The following is a 22,460-nucleotide window of genomic DNA, read 5'->3' as shown; positions in this document are numbered from 1 at the left end:
CACTCGCTAGGAATCCTATGCAACCTTCCTGCATCAGGTCTCTAGCCTTCAGTGCTAAGATCATAGGCACCCGTGGTCCACTCACCGTCCCCACAAACACAAAGGGTACCTCATCTTCTGGTTCAAAAGTCACCATTCGTCGCTTACAGTCAATTGTTGCTCCATACCTTGTTAACCAATCCATCCCTAATATCATGTCAAAATCGTCCATATCTAGTTCAACCAGGTCAACAAACAATTCCCTACCATCTATCACTATTGGTAATGCTCTAACCCATCTCCTAGAGACTACCAGTTCCCCCGTTGGCAATAAAGTCTGAAAACCCCTAGCATGCAAAATACTAGGTCTACAAAGCTGATCAATCACCCTAGCAGAAAAAAATGAGTGAGTAGCCCCAGAATCAATCAATGCAGTATATAAAGAACCAGTGCTAAAAATCTGACCTGTCACAACTGAGGGACTAGCCTCCGCCTCAGTCTGAGTCAAAGTGAATACCCTAGTAGAAGCGAGGCTGTCTCCCTGCTTTGGCTCCTCTTTCTTAGCTTGTGGGCAGTCTTTCTTCAGATGGCTGGCGCTCCCAAAAATAAAACATGCCCTGATTCGGCACTCACCCTGATGTCGCTGCCTGCACCGAGGACACACCAGAAAGCTCCTCCAGTTGTCACTCCCGCCCTGACGACCACCAATAGAACTGCGCACCGTCCTATCAGAAACATAAGGAACAAATGAATCTGGAACTCTTCTTTTCTGCTCACTGGGGCCACTACCCTGACTAGGCCCAGAAGAAGGAGGCACCATCCTCCTGGTATCGTGCCTAGCAGCGCTATCTTTCGATATCTGATCCTCAGCCCTCTCTGCAGTAAGGGCCTTATCCACTACTTGCGCATAAGTAGTAGTCTCCAGATTTACAGTAACACTCACATCACGGGCGATCATCACATTCAACCCTTGTATAAACCTATCTCTCCTGGCCGTATCATTCGGCACTAAATCTGGCACAAACTTCGCCAATCTGTCAAATCTCAGGGCGTACTCAGTGACTGATAACCTGCCCTGAGTTAGGTTGATAAACTCGTCAACCTTCACAGCTCGAACTGCTACGCTGTAATATTTCTCATTAAAAATGCTCTTAAATTCTTCCCAAGTCATAGTTGTAGTATTCCTTCGCTGCCTCACCACATCCCACCAAATTCGTGCATCCTCTCTAAGCATATAGCTGGCACAATCAACTCTTTCCTTTCCTTCAACCCTCATGAAATCCAAGATCACGGTAATCATATTCATCCACTGCTCGGCCCGCAGTGGGTCTGATCCACCCTCAAAGGTAGGAGGTTGCTGTTTTCTGAATCTTTCATATAGAGGTTCCAACCTGTTCTCAACCACAGGTTGAACCGGAGCTGGCGCTACTGTAGAGTCCAAGAACTTTACTTAGCTAGTTAGATAGTAGTATTATAGTATTTATAGTATTATCTTTATGACTGTGGATTTTTGGTTCAGACCGGGAATTATTTGGGAACTCATAGTAGTACTTGTAGATTTTCTAAGTTTAACCTATAGTTTAAGAATATTAATTTTAACCTAAGGTTTGATTAATATGACTGATATTAAGGATAATATTTATTATACTATAAGGTTTATACAACAACCAATAGGATTTTAAGCACATGTTATGAATGGGTGATTAAAGATTAAGTATTTTGAGGATTAAATTTAATAAAGGTAAAGTTGGAATGCTCTAAGGTCAGTCAGCAGCTTTGAATACGTTTAAGGGCTTAGTCAAGGCTGTTTACTCCATTCAAACTTAGCTAAAAATGTGTAATTTCGTGTTTAAATAATCAGCGTGTGCCGATATATTGCAGCACGTAGATACGGAAAACACGAGACGATGCACGACTGCCTCGGGCATACTGGCCTAGGCGATATATCGCCTCCTTCAACTTATTTTGAAACATTTTGAAATCGTTTTCCATTCAGCCCTTCAACCTCTTGATAAGTCCAGCACCTTTTTGAACTAGTGTTCAGCCTCTGCTGAACGATAATTCAAATTATTTTCACCTAAAAGCTATTATTTTTATTCAAGTAAAATTAAGATCCTTTCATTCCTAAACTCTATAAATAGGACCTAGTACCCAGCCATTATTCACCTTTTACTCTAAGTTCAGAGGCTGCAAGTTGCTAGGTGAGTGTGAGAGTTAAACACTTGGGTGGGGAAATCATAAGCTTATCAAACACTTGGGGAAGTAAAGTTTTATAGTATTTCCGTTTGAGGTGTAGATTGGTCTTACAAGTCTTCAAAGTAACCCAAAACTCTAGTTCAATTCTGTACTTTTCTTTCAAGTTCTCATAGTCTTCTACTCAGCCTCTAACCTTAATTTTTTATTTTGGTTAGGAAATCTAAGTTCTTGAGCAAAAAGGTTTTGGTAAGTATGTTTCTCAAGGTTTAGTCCTTCCATTCCTTTCATTTGTCTTTTTCTTCTATAGACTCACCCTTTCATAATGGTTATTAGGAGTGTTCCAAAGTCCCAACGCTGTCCTCTTATCCCGGTAACTTTGGTAAGGAAAATAGGATAGAATCTATATGGTATATGCTTATGTTATATGCGTTATCTTATGTTTTTATGTTATGAAATGTGTTATGATATGTATGTATGTAGGCTTGGGCATATGACCCATATGACTAATAAGACCCCAAATAGATTATGGGCATATGACCTACTTAGCTAGTAGGACCCCACTAATCTAATGGGCATATGACTTGATTAGTCTATGGGACCCCAAGTAATAATGGCCATTATAGTATGTGCATGATATAAGTGTTATGTTAAGTTTTTATGTTTCTTATGAAATTTATGTATATGAACTATGTGTTAGATTTTTCCTTGCTGGGCATTAGGCTCATTCCTTTTTGTGTATATGTGCAGGAAAATAGCTATAGTGGCGGTAAGATTCATGGATGCTTGGGGAATGTGTATCGGTGGTGAATGGACTCAAGGAGTCGAGAGTTCGATTTTCGAGGATGTAGTCTTGTTTTATGGTTTTACATGTATTTTTCCGCACTTATTATGTAACTCCTTTTATTTTAAATTATGTTTTGTTTTTAAGACAATGGGATCCCATATCCTTCTTGATATTTTATGTAAGTAACTCTTATTTCTACAAGTTTTTCTAATAAAGTTATGGTATTTTCGCAAATGTAAGTTTTATTAAGGATTTGTATGTACAGTTTCATTAATGGTCCAAAAGTCTAGAGTAGTGGGTCATTACAGTTGGTATCAGAGAAACGGTTCCTTCACATGAAGTTCTCCTCGATACACACGCTCGAAGCTCCGAATCTGACCGCCAAGTAAGTATTTAAGTCATAGTTATTTTGCTTATGTGTATAGCTAACAACTTTAGTGTTTATGTTTTCAGTTAAGTATGAACGGAGCTTTAACCTATCAAGATATTCGAGCCATTAAGGCTTTAAAAAGAATAAGGGAGCCAAGAAACACCGTAGGAGCACTAGAAAGAATCACACGAAGACTGCTTTTGTTCCACCAAGAGATAGGTCACCTTCAAGAGTCTAAGCAAATAATGTTAAGATCAACAGAACAATATGTACTAATAATTAGGCTATTTAAAGATTTCCATCCTGCAATAGCAGCCTTAGAAGAAATATGGGAAACCATGAATGATGAGGATGAATTGCCATTAGCAATGCGTTATTATTTCCTCTTAGTTAGGTTCACTGCAAAATTCGAGTTTCAGTTCACAAATGAGCAAAAACATAGGATTCTCACAAACCTTCCTAGAGGACATTTTGATGCTCATGACAATGATGATTATGAGGAGATAGATGACGATATGCTAGATGAAGGATCAGATGTAGAAGATCCCGATTTTTAGAATAGTAGTTTGCATTGTTTGTTTTATTTCTTTCTTTATTTTGTGATTGTAATAAGTGAAAATTGCTTTTCCAAATGAATAACATGCTATTTTATTATCATGTATGAGTTTGATTTTATTTTCGCAATCATAATAAGTAATAAATAAAATGAATAATGACTAAGTTCGGTGAGGGTGGATACAAATCAATGAACCAAGTTTACTTATTGAGAGTTAGGGGGCCATAGTACTGGGAACGATTTTACTGATCCCAGCCCTCCCTCAATATGGTTAATTTTGGAACAAAGATAAGTTTCGAGCCTGAGAATTAAGTCATATAGGATGATAAAAAACACACTTATAAAATAAAGATGACTTGTTTTTCTAAGTATAGAAACCCACTCTAATAATAAATAAAGACCTATATAATTTTTCATAAGAAGTCATAATAAATAGGTCCGAGATATGTTTGTTTTAGAATAAGTTTTTGCCTTAGAGGCTATTAGGTAAAGTTCTAACATGTTTCTTTCAACTGTTAGAACTCTGCTACGATGTCGCTCCGAAGATCTGCACGCACCAATGGAAACGCCTCCAACGCCGTCCCAGCAACCAATGAAACCCCTCTAGTTTGCCGAAGGGGAGTGCGTGCTACTGCCCGCCGCAACGCGCCGGCACCACCAGCTGACAACACTGCGGAGATTGCCAGACTGCAACAGCAAGTCGAGGAACTTTTGCAGCAACAACGCCAACAGGCTCGAACTCAGCCTCAGCCTCCGCCGCAGCCGCAGCCGCAACCACAGCAAATGGCCCCAGCACCCCAACAAGTTGGTCCTTATGGGGGATGGCCAATGAAGAATTACGCGTCGTATCCAGTACCGAACATGGAGCCGATGTATGAGAGGTTCCGCAAGCAGCACGCTCCAAACTTTGAAGGGACTACAAACCCCTTTGAGGCAGAAGAGTGGCTAAGGAATGTGGAGCCGATTCTGACGCACATGAACCTCAGTAATGTGGGCCGCATATCCTGCGTCTCGTCTTTACTCAAGAAGGATGCCAGGATATGGTGGGACTTGGTCCAACAATCTCATGATGCTGCCACCATGACATGGACCCAATTTGTGGAGCTGTTCCACAAAAAGTACTACAACTCAGCTGTACTCGCTTCAAGAGTTGAGGAGTTTGCCAACTTCAAGCAAGGAAATTTATCAGTGGCGGAGTATGCTCGTCAGTTCGACCGCTTAGCAAAGTTCGCCTCTGAGATGGTTCCAACCGATTTTCTGAGGGTGAACAAGTTTGTTAGAGGACTTCGACCGAAGATCGAGATGGGGGTTAAGCTAGCAAACCCGGAAAACACTACATATGCCGACGTTCTTGAGACGACAATCGAAGTAGAAAGGTTGCAGGCCAATGTAAGCAAAGAAGAAGCCAGTAAGCTTGAACCTAGACAGCAGAGCCAACCTCAGGCCAGTCGGAACAACAGCAACCATAACGGCAACAATCAGTCCAGCAACAACGGTAACGGCCAAAAAAGACGGCATCCGGATAACAAGAAATTCGACAACGATAAGAGGGCACGTACGAATAATGGGGGAAATAAGCCGGGCTACGTGGAATACCCGCCATGTTCTAAGTGTCAGAAGAAGCATCCTGGAGAATGCTGCGCAAACACCAAGGAGTGTTTTAACTGTGGTCAAGAAGGGCATCGTAAAAGAGATTGTCCTTAGCAAAAGCCAGAAGGGAAGAAGGACGAAAAGATGGTTCCTGCTAGGGTTTTTGCTTTAACCCAAGGAGAGGCTGATGCTAGCAACAAGGTGGTCACAGGTCAGGTTTCTATCCTCAATAATTTATGCTATGTATTATTTGATTCGGGAGCCACTCATTCGTATATCTCGTTAGGAATGATAGAAAAACTAGACAAACCTAGTGAAAGATTTTGAACTAGGTTTGTAACAGAGTTACCTTCGGGCAAAGTAGTTCTATCATCACGAATAGTACGAGGCGTACCGATCAAGATTGAGGACATCGAACTAGAAGGAGACCTGATAGAGCTAGTGATCAAGGACTTCGACGTAATACTAGGCATGGATTGGCTAGCACGGCATGGCGCAACGATCGACTGCAAACGCAAGAAGGTGATGTTCGAGACTCCTGACGGCCAGAGACGATGCTTCATGGGAGAAGCTTCAGGATTGCGCACCCCATTAGTATCATCTCTCAAAGCTCAACGAATGATGGAGAAAGGATGTCAAGCGTTCCTAGCCAGCATCACGAATGTGGAGAGGGAGACAGCACTTAAGGTTGGAGACGTCCGTGTTATACAAGAATTTCCAGAGGTATTTCCCGATGACTTGCCAGGATTGCCGCCAACTCGAGAAATAGACTTCACGATAGAATTAGTACCAGGCACCGAGCCTATCTCTAAGGCACCATACCGGATGGCACCTACGGAACTTAAGGAGTTAAAGACGCAGCTACAAGAACTCCTAGACTTGGGTTTTATTAGGCCAAGCCATTCACCAAGGGGAGCTCCGGTACTATTCGTGAAGAAGAAGGACGGAAGTATGCGAATGTGCATAGACTATCATGAGCTGAACAAAGTAACGATTAAGAACAAGTACCCGCTACCTCTGATCGACGATTTGTTTGATTAACTCCGAGGCGCGACTGTATTTTCAAAGATCGATTTACGGTCAGGGTATCATCAGCTCAAGGTAAATGGAGAAGATATTCCTAAGACAGCCTTTAGGACTCGTTATGGACATTACGAGTTCTTGGTGATGTCTTTTGGTCTTACTAACGCACCAGCCACGTTTATGGACTTAATGAATAGGGTCTTCAAGGATTACTTAGATAAATTCGTCGTTGTATTCATCGACGATATCTTAGTATACTCCAAGGATGAAGTAGAGCACGAGGAACATTTGAGGATGATTTTGACGCGATTGAAGGAGCATCAACTCTACGCAAAGTTCAAGAAATGAGAGTTTTGGCTTTCGTACGTGGCGTTCCTCGGGCACATTATATCGAAAGATGGAGTTGCAGTAGACCCATCAAAAGTAGAGGCCGTGAAGGATTGGCCCAGACCAAAGAACGCATCTGAAGTAAGAAGCTTTCTAGGGTTAGCAGGTTATTATAGGAAGTTTGTAGAGGACTTTTCTAAGACAGCCACTCCGCTCACCAACCTGACCCGGAAGCAACAAAAGTTTAACTGGAATGATAAGTGTGAAGAAAGCTTCCAGTTGCTTAAGGATAAGCTTTGCTCAACACCAGTACTCAGTGTACCGACACCCAACGATAAGTTCGTTGTCTACTGCGATGCATCGAAGCAAGGATTGGGTTGCATAGTAATGCAAAATGACAAGGTGATAGCCTATGCCTCACGACAGTTAAAGGAGTACAAACAGCGCTATCCAACTCACGATATGGAGTTGGCAGCGGTGGTCTTTGCGTTAAAAATCTAGCGCAATTATCTTTACGGAGAACGGTGCAAGATTTATACGGACCACAAGAGTTTAAAGTACTTCTTTACTCAGAAGGAGCTCAACATGAGGCAGCGCAGGTGGTTGGAGTTAGTAAAGGATTACGACTGCGAAATCCTGTACCACCCGGGGAAGGCAAACGTAGTTGCCGATGCACTTAGCAGGAAAAGTTATGGGACTTTAGCAGCTTTAGCCGGAATAGAAAAACCGTTACAGCAGGAGCTTATCAGTGCCAGAATAGAAGTGGTTGTAGGCAAGTTGGCTAACTTGTCTATCCAATCGAATCTGCTAGAGGACATACGGATTGGTCAGAGACATGATGACTCACTAGCAGCACATATGGATGCAGTCAGAGAAGGCAAGACTACAGATTTCTCAATATCTAGCCAAGGCTTATTGAGATATAAGGATCGGGTATGCGTGCCAAATGATCAAAGTATTAAGAAGACGATCCTAGAAGAAGCGCACAGTACCCCGTACTCAGTTCATCTAGGGTCTACCAAGATGACTCACGACATCAAGGCAATCTATTGGTGGCCAGGGATGAAGAAGGACATAGCAGAGTTTGTGTCTAAGTGTCTTGTATGCCAGCAAGTAAAAGCAGAGCATCAGCGGCCTGCAGGTTTATTGCAACCGCTTAGCGTACCATAATGGAAGTGGGACGACATAGCCATGGACTTCGTGACAGGTCTGCCAAAGACGAATAAGCAGCATGATTCCGCTTGGATAGTAATAGATAGACTAACCAAGTCGGCTCATTTCCTGCCTGTTAAGACTTCTTACACGGCAGACCAATGCGCAGACATTTACATCCAAGAGATAGTACGGTTGCATGGAATCCCCAAGATGATAGTGTCAGATAGAGGATCAGTGTTTCCGTCGAGATTTTGGGGAAGTTTACAGCAAGCTATGGGTACTAAGTTAAGTCTTAGTACAGCTTTCCATCCTCAGAAAGATGGGCAGTCCGAGCGTACGATTCAAATTTTAGAGGATATGCTACGCGCGTGTGTACTTGATTTCGGAGGATCATGGAATAAGTAACTGCTGCTGATCGAGTTCTCGTACAACAACAGCTACCAGTCAACGATCGGGATGGCACCTTATGAGTTGCTGTATGGAAGAAGGTGCAGATCACCGTTACATTGGGACGAGGTAGGAGAAAGGCAGCTTCTTGGTCCCGAAGCTGTTAGAAAAGCTCAAAAAGCAGTAGCTTTACCAAAGAAGTAGCAGTAGCTTGCATATTATATAGTTAACATATCAGATAATCCACAGATAATCAAGTAGTCCATCAGGCTAAACAAACACGGCCATGCCACCCCAGAAGCATTACCAAAGCCTGGGGTGTCGGTCCTCGCCGTAAGGATATTCCATGTGTCCATTTGGGTCCCACACTTCCGGCCCCGCTGCCGTTGTCGGCCCTTTGCCGTTCTCGGATCACTTGCCGTTCCTTCTACTATAAAAACATATAGTACAACTTGAAATAACATTCAAACATATAATAATTCAATTAAGTTTACACCTTAGCATGCAATGCAATCTAGGGCCGTGCCCTGCAATAACACTACGGGCCCATGCCCTGTCCTACAGGTGCTACAATTTCTTACCTGTATCCCGAGCCTCACAGTGCACCAAAGACGCGAGCACGGTCCTCTAACTTGAACCTCGCCGAAACCCTAGTCACAACAAAAATAAAACACTCTTTAATACTAACCAATCCAAAACCACTTTCCGGGGCCAATCCGGCACTCTTGGGACCTCCAAATTCCTAAAACAATGCATCGGAAACATCCCCCGAGCCCCCGGAACAAATGCCCAAAAATGCAAATTTTCCCATCCTGAAAATAGCCTAGCGCCGCGGCGCCCAGAAAATTCAGAAAGCTCCCCCCTGACTTAGCCTCGCGCCACGACACCGAAGAACAGGGCCGCGACGCCCCTATGCGAAACTAGAATTCTGGGTTTTTCTTCTCCAATTTCCTGAACCAAAACACCTCTAAACCAACCCAAACACACACCTAGACCCCAACACCAATTTGAAACTTCAAATGAACCATCTAACAACCTATAAACACTAGTATCAAGATCAAAAACACAATCACACCCAAAAATCCACACCTTTGATTTCAACTTCATAAAATTTAAACCCATAGCTCAAAACTTGAACCATGCTTCAATTCCTTAAACCAAAATAGAAGCAAACCTTAAAATTGCATAAAATCCTTACCTCAAGTGGAGAATTCAACCTTAAGCTTCTTTGATTCTCCTCCTAAATTCCCACTTCAGCTCCTTCTACTATTCTTCTTGTTCTTGCTCTAGATTTCCCTCTAGCTTTTCTTCTCTCAATTTTTAACAAAACCCATAATATGACTAAGTGTCTAAACCGAGTACCCCTATATCCCAGTTAAAATTTGTCTAAACCCCCTGCCAAATGACCATTCTACCCCTTCATAGTAATCCTTTCCTAACTAAACCTCAAGGGCACTCTTGTCCTTTCACCTATATTACAATTTTACCAATTTCCATCTAAACTTGTTACCCTCAGCAGTAACTAATGGTTACTCAAACACCAATAACCATAACCACTCATTCTCAACTCAACTTATAAGATTCCCAAAGTACCCCTAGGCTCCTGCCGAGCCGGGTACAAAATCCCGTTGTGACTTTTAGACTAATTAGATCACTAGGACCGTCTCAACGTGTGCATCACAATAAAAACACCACACTCACGTGGTACAAATCACATAATACAATTATCACATTTATGCCCTCAACGGGCTAAAATTACCAGTTTACCTCTAACATACAAACGGGGCCCACATGCATCTCTATACCACCTAAACATGCATTACTAATCTCATAATCATTCAAATTCATATATTATCATGTTAATTAATTTATTGCCCTCCAGGAACGCTAAACAAGGTCATAAACCTTATTAGCAACTTGGGGTGTTACAGGTAAAATGGTCAAAATTCCAGAAACTCCCTCCTAATCTCACTAACTTTGAATATATCCTCAAAAATTTATTCCCATTACCCAATATCCTTGTAATGTACTAAATACCCGAAATGCCCTTTTACTCACCCATAGTCGGGTATGTGGTCCCGTTGTGACTCTCCCGCTAACTTGCTACCTAGGATCGTACCATGTCGAGTAACCCAAATATATCCACATAATAATGTGGTCTCACACATATATCAGACATATGCATATGTATTCCAAATATACCCATAATGGGCCAAATTAAGAAAATTTCTCTTCTAATAAGAAACAGGACCACATGCATATTTAATACACCTAAACATGCATATCTAGTCATATTATAATATAAATCATGTAATCATATAATGATACACATATATATATCACATTGTTATCCAGATTTCCGGATAGCGTTTAGATTGATGTCCTCGGGGAAGCAGAATTATCGATGTCTTTCACGGTAGGTGACCAGAGCTCGCGGATGGACAGAAAGGCTTCGCCTCTCCTGTTTAGTGTCCGGATTACTCTTCCAAGCAAACACGACACGGAAACTCGTCAACCCTCTCGGACTCCCGAAGGGGTATCCTTCGGGGAAGCTCCTTCCAGGAGAAGCTCTTCGAGTGTTCTTCGCGGAAACGGTTCCGTGCCTCGCACGGAACAATACCAAGCGGTCGAGTCATGGAGGAGGCATATTTGGAATGATATCCACCTGACACAGGATCCCGCCTGACACGCCCAACAGGTCAAAGCCGCACACATCCCAGCACGCCTAAGGGTACCTTTTCGCCTACTGTTCCGCTGACAACTTGGAAAAGACGGCTGACTTTGTGTGTTCCCCATACTTTCATGTAAATATACCCACATAGAGTTTTGTAGCCATGCTACTACAGTAATTGTATTCCCTATTTATGGCTGGAGTAATTAAGACTCATGTACGTAGAGAAAAACCCTAATCCAAAACCCTAGCTATAAAGACCCCTTCATTTTACAAGAAGAGGGACGGCCAACAAATCACATAGCAAGAACTCTACTAAAATCTCTCTAGCTTCATCTTCTTCAAGAGAACCCGAGAGAAACACTGTGAGTGTGTGAAGTTCTTGTACACCAGCCATCTTACTGTAACCTTTTCCAAGTATAATAACATCGACTCGTGGACTAGGGCTTGTTAACGCCTGAACCACGTAAAAACACTGTTTGTTTAGTTACATTTCAGCACTTCTACAGTTCTTATCTTTTTATTATTCTGTTTGTATTCATTTCCGAAAAACTCGGTAAACATTTTGGTGCTTTCATTGAGAGCTGTAGGAAGTAATTAGTCAGCTCTTTTTCTGTGTGCATTTTTTGTATTCGCTCCGTGTTAAAAAGATGGTGACTACGAGAAAATCCGCTGTTGACAAAAATGCTACGGTCAACCCCGATACCGTGATGGAAGATACAGTACAAAACGAACCCTTGGACTACCAAGGTGAAGACCCGACATCCCGCCAGGATCGGATCAGTACCGAAGATACGACATACTTAGAAGACGAAGAGGAGTATGTCCAAGACGGTTACTACAAAGACGGCTGCTACTATGAGAAGGACCCAGAACTGGTCCAAGTAGCCGAAGAACTGGTGGCCACTAAGGCCAAGCTTGCTGAGCAGGAGCGCGTCTCCGAAAAAATGCAACGCATGATGGAGCGCCTCCAAAGTAAGTTCGGAGATCTAGGCGACTCGGACGAGGACGCCTCTGTTTTAGGTGGTGCTGATGCCGCTATGCCGGCGCTCCTAAGCCCAGACGTCCTTCAGCCCCAAGGGGGCACTCCGTGCCGAAAAGGCCCAGTGCTAAGGCACCCAGGCCTAGGGGAAGGAACAACCGCCCCAGTGATTCCGTCAACCAGGATGGTCGGGCTGTGAACTCGCACTCCGAAGACAGTTGGTCCACGGTGGACCTAAGAAGAAGGTTGGAGGCCAAGTATGAAAAGGCCAAAGGAGAAAAGGCCCGGCCTCGCGGAGATGACCTCCGAAATCATATTAACGACAAGCTCCGGGGACGTGACCTCCCGGAGAGTGATACGAAGAGGCTCGAGGAACAGATTGCTGCCTTGACCAAGCTGGTCCGGAAGCAAAGTGGGGTCCTGTCAGACTCTGAGGAGGAAGACCCGGAACCATGTATTTGGAGGATCGCGGAAACGTCCCTCCCGGATAACTTCAAAATGCCTCACATAGAATTATATGATGGGAGGACGGACCCGCGTACCCACATACCCACCTAGCTAAATACAACAAAATGATGCAAGTGGCGCGTGTCAGTGAAGACGCCAAATGCATGTGCTTCTCACTCACCCTTACCAAGTCCGCGGAGGACTGGTGGAAAAGATTAGCTCCCGGATCAATCCACAGTTGGAAGGAGCTACAGTCCGCATTCAGGAGGCAGTTCATTGCTGCCCGCGACCACGACATGGAGGTTGGTTCCTTAACCAACATCAAGCAGCAACCCAATGAGAACCTCAAAGCTTTCATTCAGAGAGTGATGGAAGCTGCTGCAAAGACCAAGGTCAGCGATGACATGAAGCTGATCGCCCTTCAATCGGGCCTTACTGTCGGCTCCCTGCTATGGGGGGAAATGCAAAGGAGACGGGCAGAAACGCTGTCCGAATTCATGTCAAAATCTCAAGGAATCATCAACCTTGAGGATGCCTACCAGCAGGCCTTTGGAGTTCCCCTGGCTCCAACGCCTTCCGTGACTGCGCCGAGCTTTGCTTCGCAAGCTCCCGCACCAGCCCTCACGCTTCCAGGAGCCCAATTCACTCCAAGTGTGTATGGGCCTTCTGCGTCTGCTCAGACGCCGAGTCAAACCCATTTCTCTGGGTACGGAGCTATACAAACCGAATGTAGTATCGCTCCTGGCATGCCGCAGCCGCAAGCGGAAGGCCCAGAACGAAATTTGAGCCAATCGCGGAGCAAACGAAGCGGAAGAAACTCCAACCGGGGAGACCATTCAAAGAAACCCCGGAAGGACTATGAGCCCAAGTTCACGGAATATACCAGTTTGATAGACTCGCGAGAGAATGTCTATCGGGCGACCTGTAATATGGTCAACTACAGGAAGCCCCCGAAAGTGTCTCACGGAGGAAGGCGTCCGTGAGACTCTAATAAGAGGTGTGAGTTCTACGGAGACGTGGGGCACACCACGAATGAGTGCCTTCAGCTGAAGGATGAGATCGAGTCCCTGGCAAGAGCGGGACACCTCGGTCAGTGGGTGAGGATACCCATTATCTATCCCGGACAGGGGGTAGTTCACGGAGCTGCATATTCCCCGGGACAGAGGGGGACCGCTAGCGCTCCTGGAGTCGGTCACCCCCAAGCTCCCGGGTCTCAGTTCCCAGCACTTCCTGCTCCACCCGCTCCGGCACCCATTGCCTTGTTGGCTCCAGGACCGGGCAACCCATATCCGCCCGACCTTGCTCCGCCACCCGTTGACGGACACGTAGCCACCATTTCCGGAGGACCGCACCTTGCCGGAAGCACCCGCAACTCCCAGAAGAGGTACTTGAGGGAGTTAGAACACACCGGGGAGATGTGCGCCTTGGTTCAATCACCCGCTCAACGTCCCCGAATGATGGACCTTCCCATCACCTTCACGGAGGACGATGCTCGACATGTGCACTTCCCCCACAACGATCCCCTCGTGGTGGAAGCCCAAATTGCCAATAAGAAGGTCTCACGGATCTTGGTCGACAACGGAAGCTCCGTAATTATCCTCTTCAAAGCGGCCTTCCATGCGATTGGATTAACCGAGACAGACCTGACCCCATGCCCCATCCAGCTTCAAGGGTTCAATGGGGATGCACTCATGCCATTAGGCAAAATTCAACTTCCAGTCACCCTCAGGGGAGAAAGCGACGCTTGTGCCTTCAAGCACAGCACATTCGTGGTGGTCGACTGCCCCACGGCGTATAATGCCATCCTAGGCCGACCGGTCCTAATAGATTGTGGGGCCATAACCTCGATACGCCACTTATGCTTGAAGTTTCCATGCGACGATGGGCGTATCGGCACTCTCCGAGGAGACCAGCGAAGTGCACGAAGCTGTTAGAACGTCTCCGTCCGATCCGTCTACACGGTCCAGGAGACGGTTGCTGCCATTCCTTTGGCGGAAGAATTACCAGAAACTGGGGGTGCTCAAGAGGCATACTTTGACGAACTCGACCCAAGAGTGGGAATCGAGAAAGCAATAGAGCCGATGGAGGAAGTCGAAGAGGTGATCCTCAACCCGGGAGATCCCACCAAAGTCATTCAGGTGGGGACAAACCTGCCGTCGGCCATTCGAGATAAGATCGTGGCCACTGTGAAGACTAATCAGGATATCCTGGCATGGTGCCACGCTGATATGACGGGGATTAATCCTAATGTTGCGTGCCACGCACTCAACATAGACCCATCTGCAACTCCAATTCGCCAAAAGAGGAGGCCGTTAGACCCAGTGAGGGCCGAGGCCGTCAAAGCTGAAGTGGACAAGTTGATGTCCATAGGCTTTCTCCAGGAGTCACACTATCCCGTGTGGTTGGCCAACCCAGTTCTGGTCCCGAAACCCGATGGGTCCTGGAGAATGTGCATTGACTTCACGGACCTAAACAAAGCTTGCCCGAAAGATTGTTTCCCTCTTCCGCGAATCGATCAGATGGTAGACGCTACTTCCGGGTACGAACTCTTATCCTTCATGGATGCGTACTCCGGATACAACCAGATCAAGATGCATGTCGCGGACCAGGAACACACCAGCTTCCTCACGGACAAAGGTGTCTACTGTTACGTGGTCATGCCTTTCGGTTTGAAGAATGCTGGGGCGACGTACCAGCGTCTAGTAAACAGGATGTTCAAGGACCAACTGGGGAGGAACATGGAGGTGTACGTGGACGACATGTTGGTAAAGTCCAAGACCTCCGGGGACCACAGTGACGACCTTGAGGAAGCTTTCGCCGTGATCCGAAAGTACGGAATGAAACTGAATCCAAAGAAATGTACTTTCGGGGTCTCGTCTGGGAAGTTCCTCGGTTTCATTGTCAGCTCCCGCGGAGTGGAAGACAACCCTGAGAAAATTAAGGCATTCATAGATATGCCTTCCCCCCGGAAGCATAAGGATGTCCAGAGTGTTACCGGAAGGATAGCTGCTCTCAGCCGCTTCGTATCCAAGGCCACTGACAAGTGTATCCCCTTCTTCAACGTGTTGCGAGGAAACAAGAAGTTCGAGTGGACCCCCGAATGCGAAGCAGCCTTCCAACACCTCAAGGAACATTTAACCCGAGCTCCCATTCTGTCCAAACCTGTCGAAGGAGAGGCGTTGTTCTTATACTTAGCCGTGACTGAGCACGCAGTGAGTGCCGCTCTCGTCCGGGAAGATGGCCGTATCCAGCTCCCTGTGTATTACGTAAGCAAGAGGTTATTGGATGCCGAGTCCAGATATTCAATGATCGAGAAACTCTCCCTCTGCTTGGTAATTGCTTCACGGAAGCTGAGGCCATATTTCCAGGCGCACACCATCAAAGTACTCACCAACCACCCTCTCCGACAAGTCTTGCAGAAGCCCGAGTCTTCTGGCAGATTGCTTAAGTGGGCCATGGAACTGAGCCAGTTCGACGTCCACTACCAACCACGTGTTTCCATAAAAGGTCAAGCTCTCGCGGACTTTATTGTGGAATGCTCGGGAATGAATGACCTCCCGGAAGATCCTGTCCCGGAACTTCCCACATGGAAGGTCTATGTAGACGGAGCCTCAAATGAAAAAGGAGCTGGAGCAGGGGTCATCCTAATATCTCCCCAAGGGCATCAGCTCCAGAGCGCCATCTGTTTCGCGTTCCCAGCATCCAACAACGAGGCAGAACACGAAGCCATGTTAGCTGGATTACGACTGGCCAGAGAAGTCGGAGCCCAAAAAATCGAAGTATATAGCGACTCCCTACTTGTGGTAAACCAAATATCCGGGGAATACCAGACGAAAGGCGAAAGAATGGCTGCCTACGTGTCTCTCTCCCGCGACCTACTGCAGCATTTCAAAGGCTACCAAATCCGCCAGGTCCCCCGGGACCAGAACTCACTCGCGGATACGCTGGCCAAGCTTGCAACGGACCCGGAGATTGAACAGTATGGCCTAGTCCCCATCGGGCACTTAGAAGCCCCCAGTACTGAGACGCGAAGGATAAACGCCATCATCGACCATTCCCACTCCTGGATAGGACCCATCCTCAGATTTCTCACCACCGGAGAGCTCCCCACTGATAAAGCTGACGCAAGGAAGCTCCAATATCAAGCTCCCCGATACGTGGTTATGGATGGAAAGCTTTACCGCAGGGGGTTGTCCATACCCTTCCTTAGGTGTGTTGCCGGAACCGAAGTCAGCACCATCATCCATGAGGTTCACGGAGGCTTCTGTGGCGATCATACCTCCGGGCTAAGCCTCTCCAAAAAGATCCTTCGACAAGGATACTTCTGGCCCACCATGAAGAAGGATTGTGTGGATTATGTCAGGAAATGTGAGCAGTGCCAGAGGTACGCCAAGGTTCCGTGAGCGCCGCCTACAGAAATTACTTTAATGACCAGCCCCTGGCCGTTCGCCGTTTGGGGCATTGACCTAGTAGGTTCCGTCCCAACTGGAAAGGGTGGAGTGAAGTATGCCATAGTCGCAGTAGACTACTTCACCAAATGGGCTGAAGCTGAACCTATGAACACGGTCACATCTAAAAAAGCACTGGACTTTGTCATCAGGAATATAGTGTGTCATTTTGGGCTTCCACGAAAAATTGTGTCCGACAACGGAAAGCAATTTGACAGTGAACACTTCACGAACTTCTGTGCTTCGCATGGAATTATCAAAAGCTTTTCCGCAGTCGCCAGACCCCAGGCTAATGGGCAAGTGGAGGCTGTAAACAAAATATTAAAGACCACGTTGAAGAAAAAACTCCAAGCCTGCAAGGCTCACTGGCCGGAAGAACTTCCGCGAGTACTTTGGGCCTATCGCACAACAGAGAGAACTTTGACGGGGCACACGCCTTATTCCATGACCTTCGGTTGCGAGGCCGTCATCCCAGTAGAAACTATGATCCCCTCTCACAGGCAAGATACCTACGACCCTACCCGGAACCATGCCCTTCTCCAGGAGTCCTTGGACATGATCGAAGAGCTCCGGGAGCAGTCGCAGGTCCAACTAAAAATGTACCAAGGCAAGATAGCCCGACACTTTAACACGAGAGTCAAGAACCGTACATTCGAAGTTGGGGATCTTGTCCTACGGAGAGTATTTCCTGCTACGCAGGATCTGGGAGTGGGAGTCCTCGGACCCAACTGGGAAGGCCCTGTAACGCCCTACTTCCTTAGAGCCGTTACTAAGTGAGTTTTAAGACAAAACAGTGCAATGAACTCGCTAACCGAGGTTTTGAAACAAAAGTGTGACTAATAAAAAGTTAAGGCTGTACTCTTTGAAAATGCGTTGACTCAATAAAAACTTCTAGTATTTAAACAATTGGGATCCCAAAATAAGGTTTGAAAACTATTTACATCATGAAATAAGTTTACAGTTGATCAGTTACAAAATCATAGATTATTACAGCCATTTTCGAATAAACCCCCAACCAAAGCAGTCGGGCAGGCCAAACATGTACGCATCGCTTCACGCTCTCCGTACTCATGGTTGGTTGACTCAATCATTGCCCTAACCTGCAACACAGAGCACCCGTGAGCCGAAGCCCAGCAAGAAAACTCATGCAGAACATAACATATGCAACGTATACAGTTTATCATAACAGATAATCCACAATTAAACAAGTCAATCATTAGACTAAGCAAACACGGCCATGCCGCCCCAGAGCCTTACCGAAGCCTGGGGTATCGGTTCTCACCGCGAGGATAACTCATGTATCCCTTGGGTCCCACCCTGAATATAGCATCCCATGTGCTAGGTGTTACTTTCGGCCCACGGCCGCCCCGGCTTACGCCGTACCCGGCCCACGGCCGCCCCGGCTTACGCCGTACTCGGCCCTTGCCGCTCATTTCATCATAATCACACATATAGTACGTTCGAAATAATCATTCACTCACATCATGATTCATTTAAGGTTTAAACATTTGCACATAATACAATCTGGGGCCATGCCCTAACCTCGGGTGTTATAGTTTTCTTACCTGCACACCGAGCCTCCTGATGCACTTAAGCCGCGAGCACGGTCCTCAAGCACGAGCCTCACCAACAACCTAGTCACAACACACAAGAAACATCCCTCAATACTAATCAACCCAAAACCACTTCCCGGGACCAATCCCGCACTCTCGGGACTTCTAAAACCTTGAAACAACACCCCGGAGACATCCCCCGAACCCCCGGAGCAAAGGCCTAAAATTGCCTAAAAATGATGCCCTGAAATTTGCCTTGTGCCGCGGCACCACATCCTTGTGCCGCGGCACCCACCAGCCAGAGGCTCCCTTGCCGCGGCACGAAAAACTTGTGTCGCGGCACGCCTTCGCAGACCCAGAATTCTGGGTTTTCTCCTGCGTTTTCTCCGAGCTAAAACCTTCCCAATTCATACTAAACCAATACCCAAACCCCAAAATCAATTTCAAACATCAAATAGACCATATAACAACCCATAACTCAAGATTCAAGCTCAAAACATCAATACACCCAAGATTCACACCCATTGATTCCTATTTTCAGCAACTCATCCCAAAACTCAAACAACTAACTCAAGCTCTAGATTTTACAATTCAAAACAGAAATCAAAACTTAGGTATGTATAAAGCTCTTACCTCCAATGGAGAATCCACACAAGGCTTGCTTGACCCCTTCGTAGACTCCCACTTCTCCTTCTCTTCTTCTTCTTCTTCTTCTTCTTCTTCTTCTTCTTCCTCATGCCCTAGCTTTTCCCTCTCATTTCTCTTCTCTTCAAACTCTATCAAGACTAAACATAAATAAGCCCCAAACCGTACACCCCATATACACAGCCCAAATTTGTCTATTAACCTTGCCAAATGACCACTTTACCCTTCCTTGCCTATCTTTTCCTACTTAAACCTCAAGGGCACTTAAGTCCTTTCATTTCTATTTCATTTCTACCATTTTCTCTCTAAAAGTTGTTACTCTCAGCAGTAACTAATGGTTACCCAGGTTACTAAATCTCCAATAACCATTACCCGTTAAATCTCAACTTAACCATAAAATTCCCGAGGTACCCCTAGGCTCCTCCCGAGCCGGGTACAGAAATCCCGTTGCAACTCTTGAGTTAACTAGCTCTCTAGGACCGTCTCGGCACGTGCATCACAATAAAACAACCACACCCACGTGGTACAATTCACAGAATACAATTATCACATATCAATACCGTTATGCCAATCATGGCCAAAATTACATTTACGCCCTTCTAACACGATCCGGGCCTACATGCATACTAGTATACATAGTCATGCATCTCAGATAAACAAATAGTCAAATAACATGCTTTAAATCATAACCATGCATTAAATTCATAAAATCACACATAAATCCCAACCTGCCCTCCTGGCACACTAATCAAGGCCCTTAAGCCTTATTAGCGAATTTGGGTCGTTACAACTATCCCCTCCTCATAAAAATTTCGTCCTCGAAATTTATCCAACATATCAGTCAATAAACCTGCAGCTCTTGGCCATAACTTCTAAGGTCCACCGCCTTTACTTTACTTTTCAACAACAGTCTTACAGGAGTAACAATCTTGCCTCACAAGATCTTGTCTCACGGCCATACTCTCGATAGCCTTTCGCTACACCGCAACCCTGCCGAAGCCCAGGGTCTGCCTAGGTTACAATGACCAATTCATTGTCTTATTCCTGATTCCAGAGATCCTCAAACGTCATCACCTCTACTAGGTGGGATCAGCTTGTAGGCCCCGCTGGCCTAACACTTAATACAACTTCAGAATTTTAGGCTGAATTAAGAGTCAGAACTCTCCCTTCGTCCTCTGAACACCTTACAGATCCTCGTTTGTTATTACGCAGAGACGCAGCTCTTTCCTTCCGGAACTTTATTTCCTCATAAATTAGCAATTTACCAGCTCTTTAATCTTTCAAAATAGGCAGACACTCCTGCCTTAAGAAGTTTTAACGACTTCTTTGGCTTTCACTCTGAACTAAAGCCAAACTGTAGCATTCACTATCCTTCACCTCTTACCAAGCCCTATGTCGCGTTACATTAATCAAGACACCAGCAATTGCCACCACGACTAATCCATCAGGGATTACACTTCCCTTAATACCTCAAGTATTCGCCTACTCAGCGCTCAACTCGATAAGACATTTGATAACTTTCAGACTGCCAATCACTTGCAATCAACTGATAATTCCAGGTTCCCGCTCTGTTCTTTTTGTCCTCTAAATCCATTCCAACAATTTAAAATACTCTTGGGTCTCAATTCCGTATCATCAACGTTTTACCCTGCTACCAGTTCCCCTGAACCAACTACATCAACTCAAACCACCGAGTTAAAACTTTTCATGTCCAATCACTTTACTCAAGGTCCAAAGTGGTCTATTCCCGTGATACACTACCACATCACCTAACCCCTCAGGGTCCAAAGGAAAACACAAGATTCCGCCACCCGCTCGACCCTCCCGGTACGACGTACCCTAGGAGGTGGAATGATGTCCATACAAAACCCTCATTCAAAACCAAATCCTAACTGGATCCTTCACTCGATCCTGGTATCCTACTTGTACCACCATGACAGGGTCCTTCCCTGTTTCAACTCAAGCCAACACTTTGAATTCCATAGCTCAGTGACACCCACCAGCTAACCATTGCCTACTAACATTATGCCAATCTCAGTCGTTGCCTTGTCCATTCTATTACAATTTATGGCGTTATCCCTTGACTTATACATGCCTCACAGCTAGGAGTTCCGCCTCCAATTACATCGCCCTTCTTTCAATCAAGGATTTCAAACACTGATCATCCGTCTGTTACTTTTCACCGCACTGAGTCTCAATGATAACCTTTCTTACTAATACTCAAGACTTAAGTTCCTTATGCCATACACAACGGTCGACTTAATGTTCCAAGTGCATCAACCATGATCCATTCTGTCGCCTCCCGCAAGGTTTAATCCATCCTCGCATCAATTCAATCCTGGGCGTGCCCAACCCGTGATGCACTCTCACATCTTCATAACCTTACCATAGATCAGGTCCTTTATGAAATCACTCTTTACTTAACCAAAACACACGCAAATTCCATCATCGTCCGTAACCAATCAAATCTTACCTTGTCTTCTGAATTTCTTTCTGATTTGACACCACTTAGTCCATCTAACCTCAAACTTTACTGTTCTTCTCATCTCTGATGTAGTAATCTTCGGAGGTGCTTATGCAGTAGATGACGCGCTTACCAGTCTTGTTATGCCTTCAATTCTTTGGATGTTCTTCATTAGCTTCCTTGCGGCTTCAGATCAAATCTCCTCATACCTGTCCTTTCTTCTTGTAGCTCTATTCTGAATACTCTTGACGACTCCCAAACTAACACTCCGTAGAACCTTACCTGAGACACCGCCTTCTGGGTACTAACATCTTCAGCCTAATAATCAGTTGCTCACCATTTCCGTCTGGGAGTAATCCACATGCACTGCTCGTGAGCTTGAAGGGGACTTGTCCATACCGTTCACGCATTCTCCGCCTAAAGAATTTACCTGTGCTGCTGCAGCTTGAACAGTTCCAGAATCCTTGTTACCAATTCCTCACACCCTACCCGGTGTCACCTAATCAATTCACGAAAAGTCTTTATCCTTCGTTTCCAACTGGTAAAATCCAGGTCCTAGATCAACTCTTCGAGACATCGTCCCATCTTGTATCCAACATTAAACTTTTGTTCTAACCCGATGATGCCAACAATCCCCGCAGTATAGCACACTGGCTACACCAGGCTCAGATTCCTTCGATTGCTTCAATAGACTTTCTGTCGGCCAAAACCGTCTTTTACAACATTCCTTATACCGATCCTATCTGTAGTCTGACCTTGAAGTATCCCCTAAATCTTTCTTTACATACCCACGTAATTTTTCCACTGATCAGCTCTGTCTCCTTTACGTACTCCAGATGATATCCTCAACAATTCATCTGCCAGAGTTTCTAATTCCTTCTCA

The sequence above is a fragment of the Humulus lupulus genome, chromosome 3 (genome assembly GCF_963169125.1).
Source record: "Humulus lupulus chromosome 3, drHumLupu1.1, whole genome shotgun sequence".
NCBI lineage: Eukaryota > Viridiplantae > Streptophyta > Magnoliopsida > Rosales > Cannabaceae > Humulus > Humulus lupulus.
The sequence above is the reverse complement of the archived record's forward strand: the minus strand, read 5'-3'. Positions refer to the sequence as shown.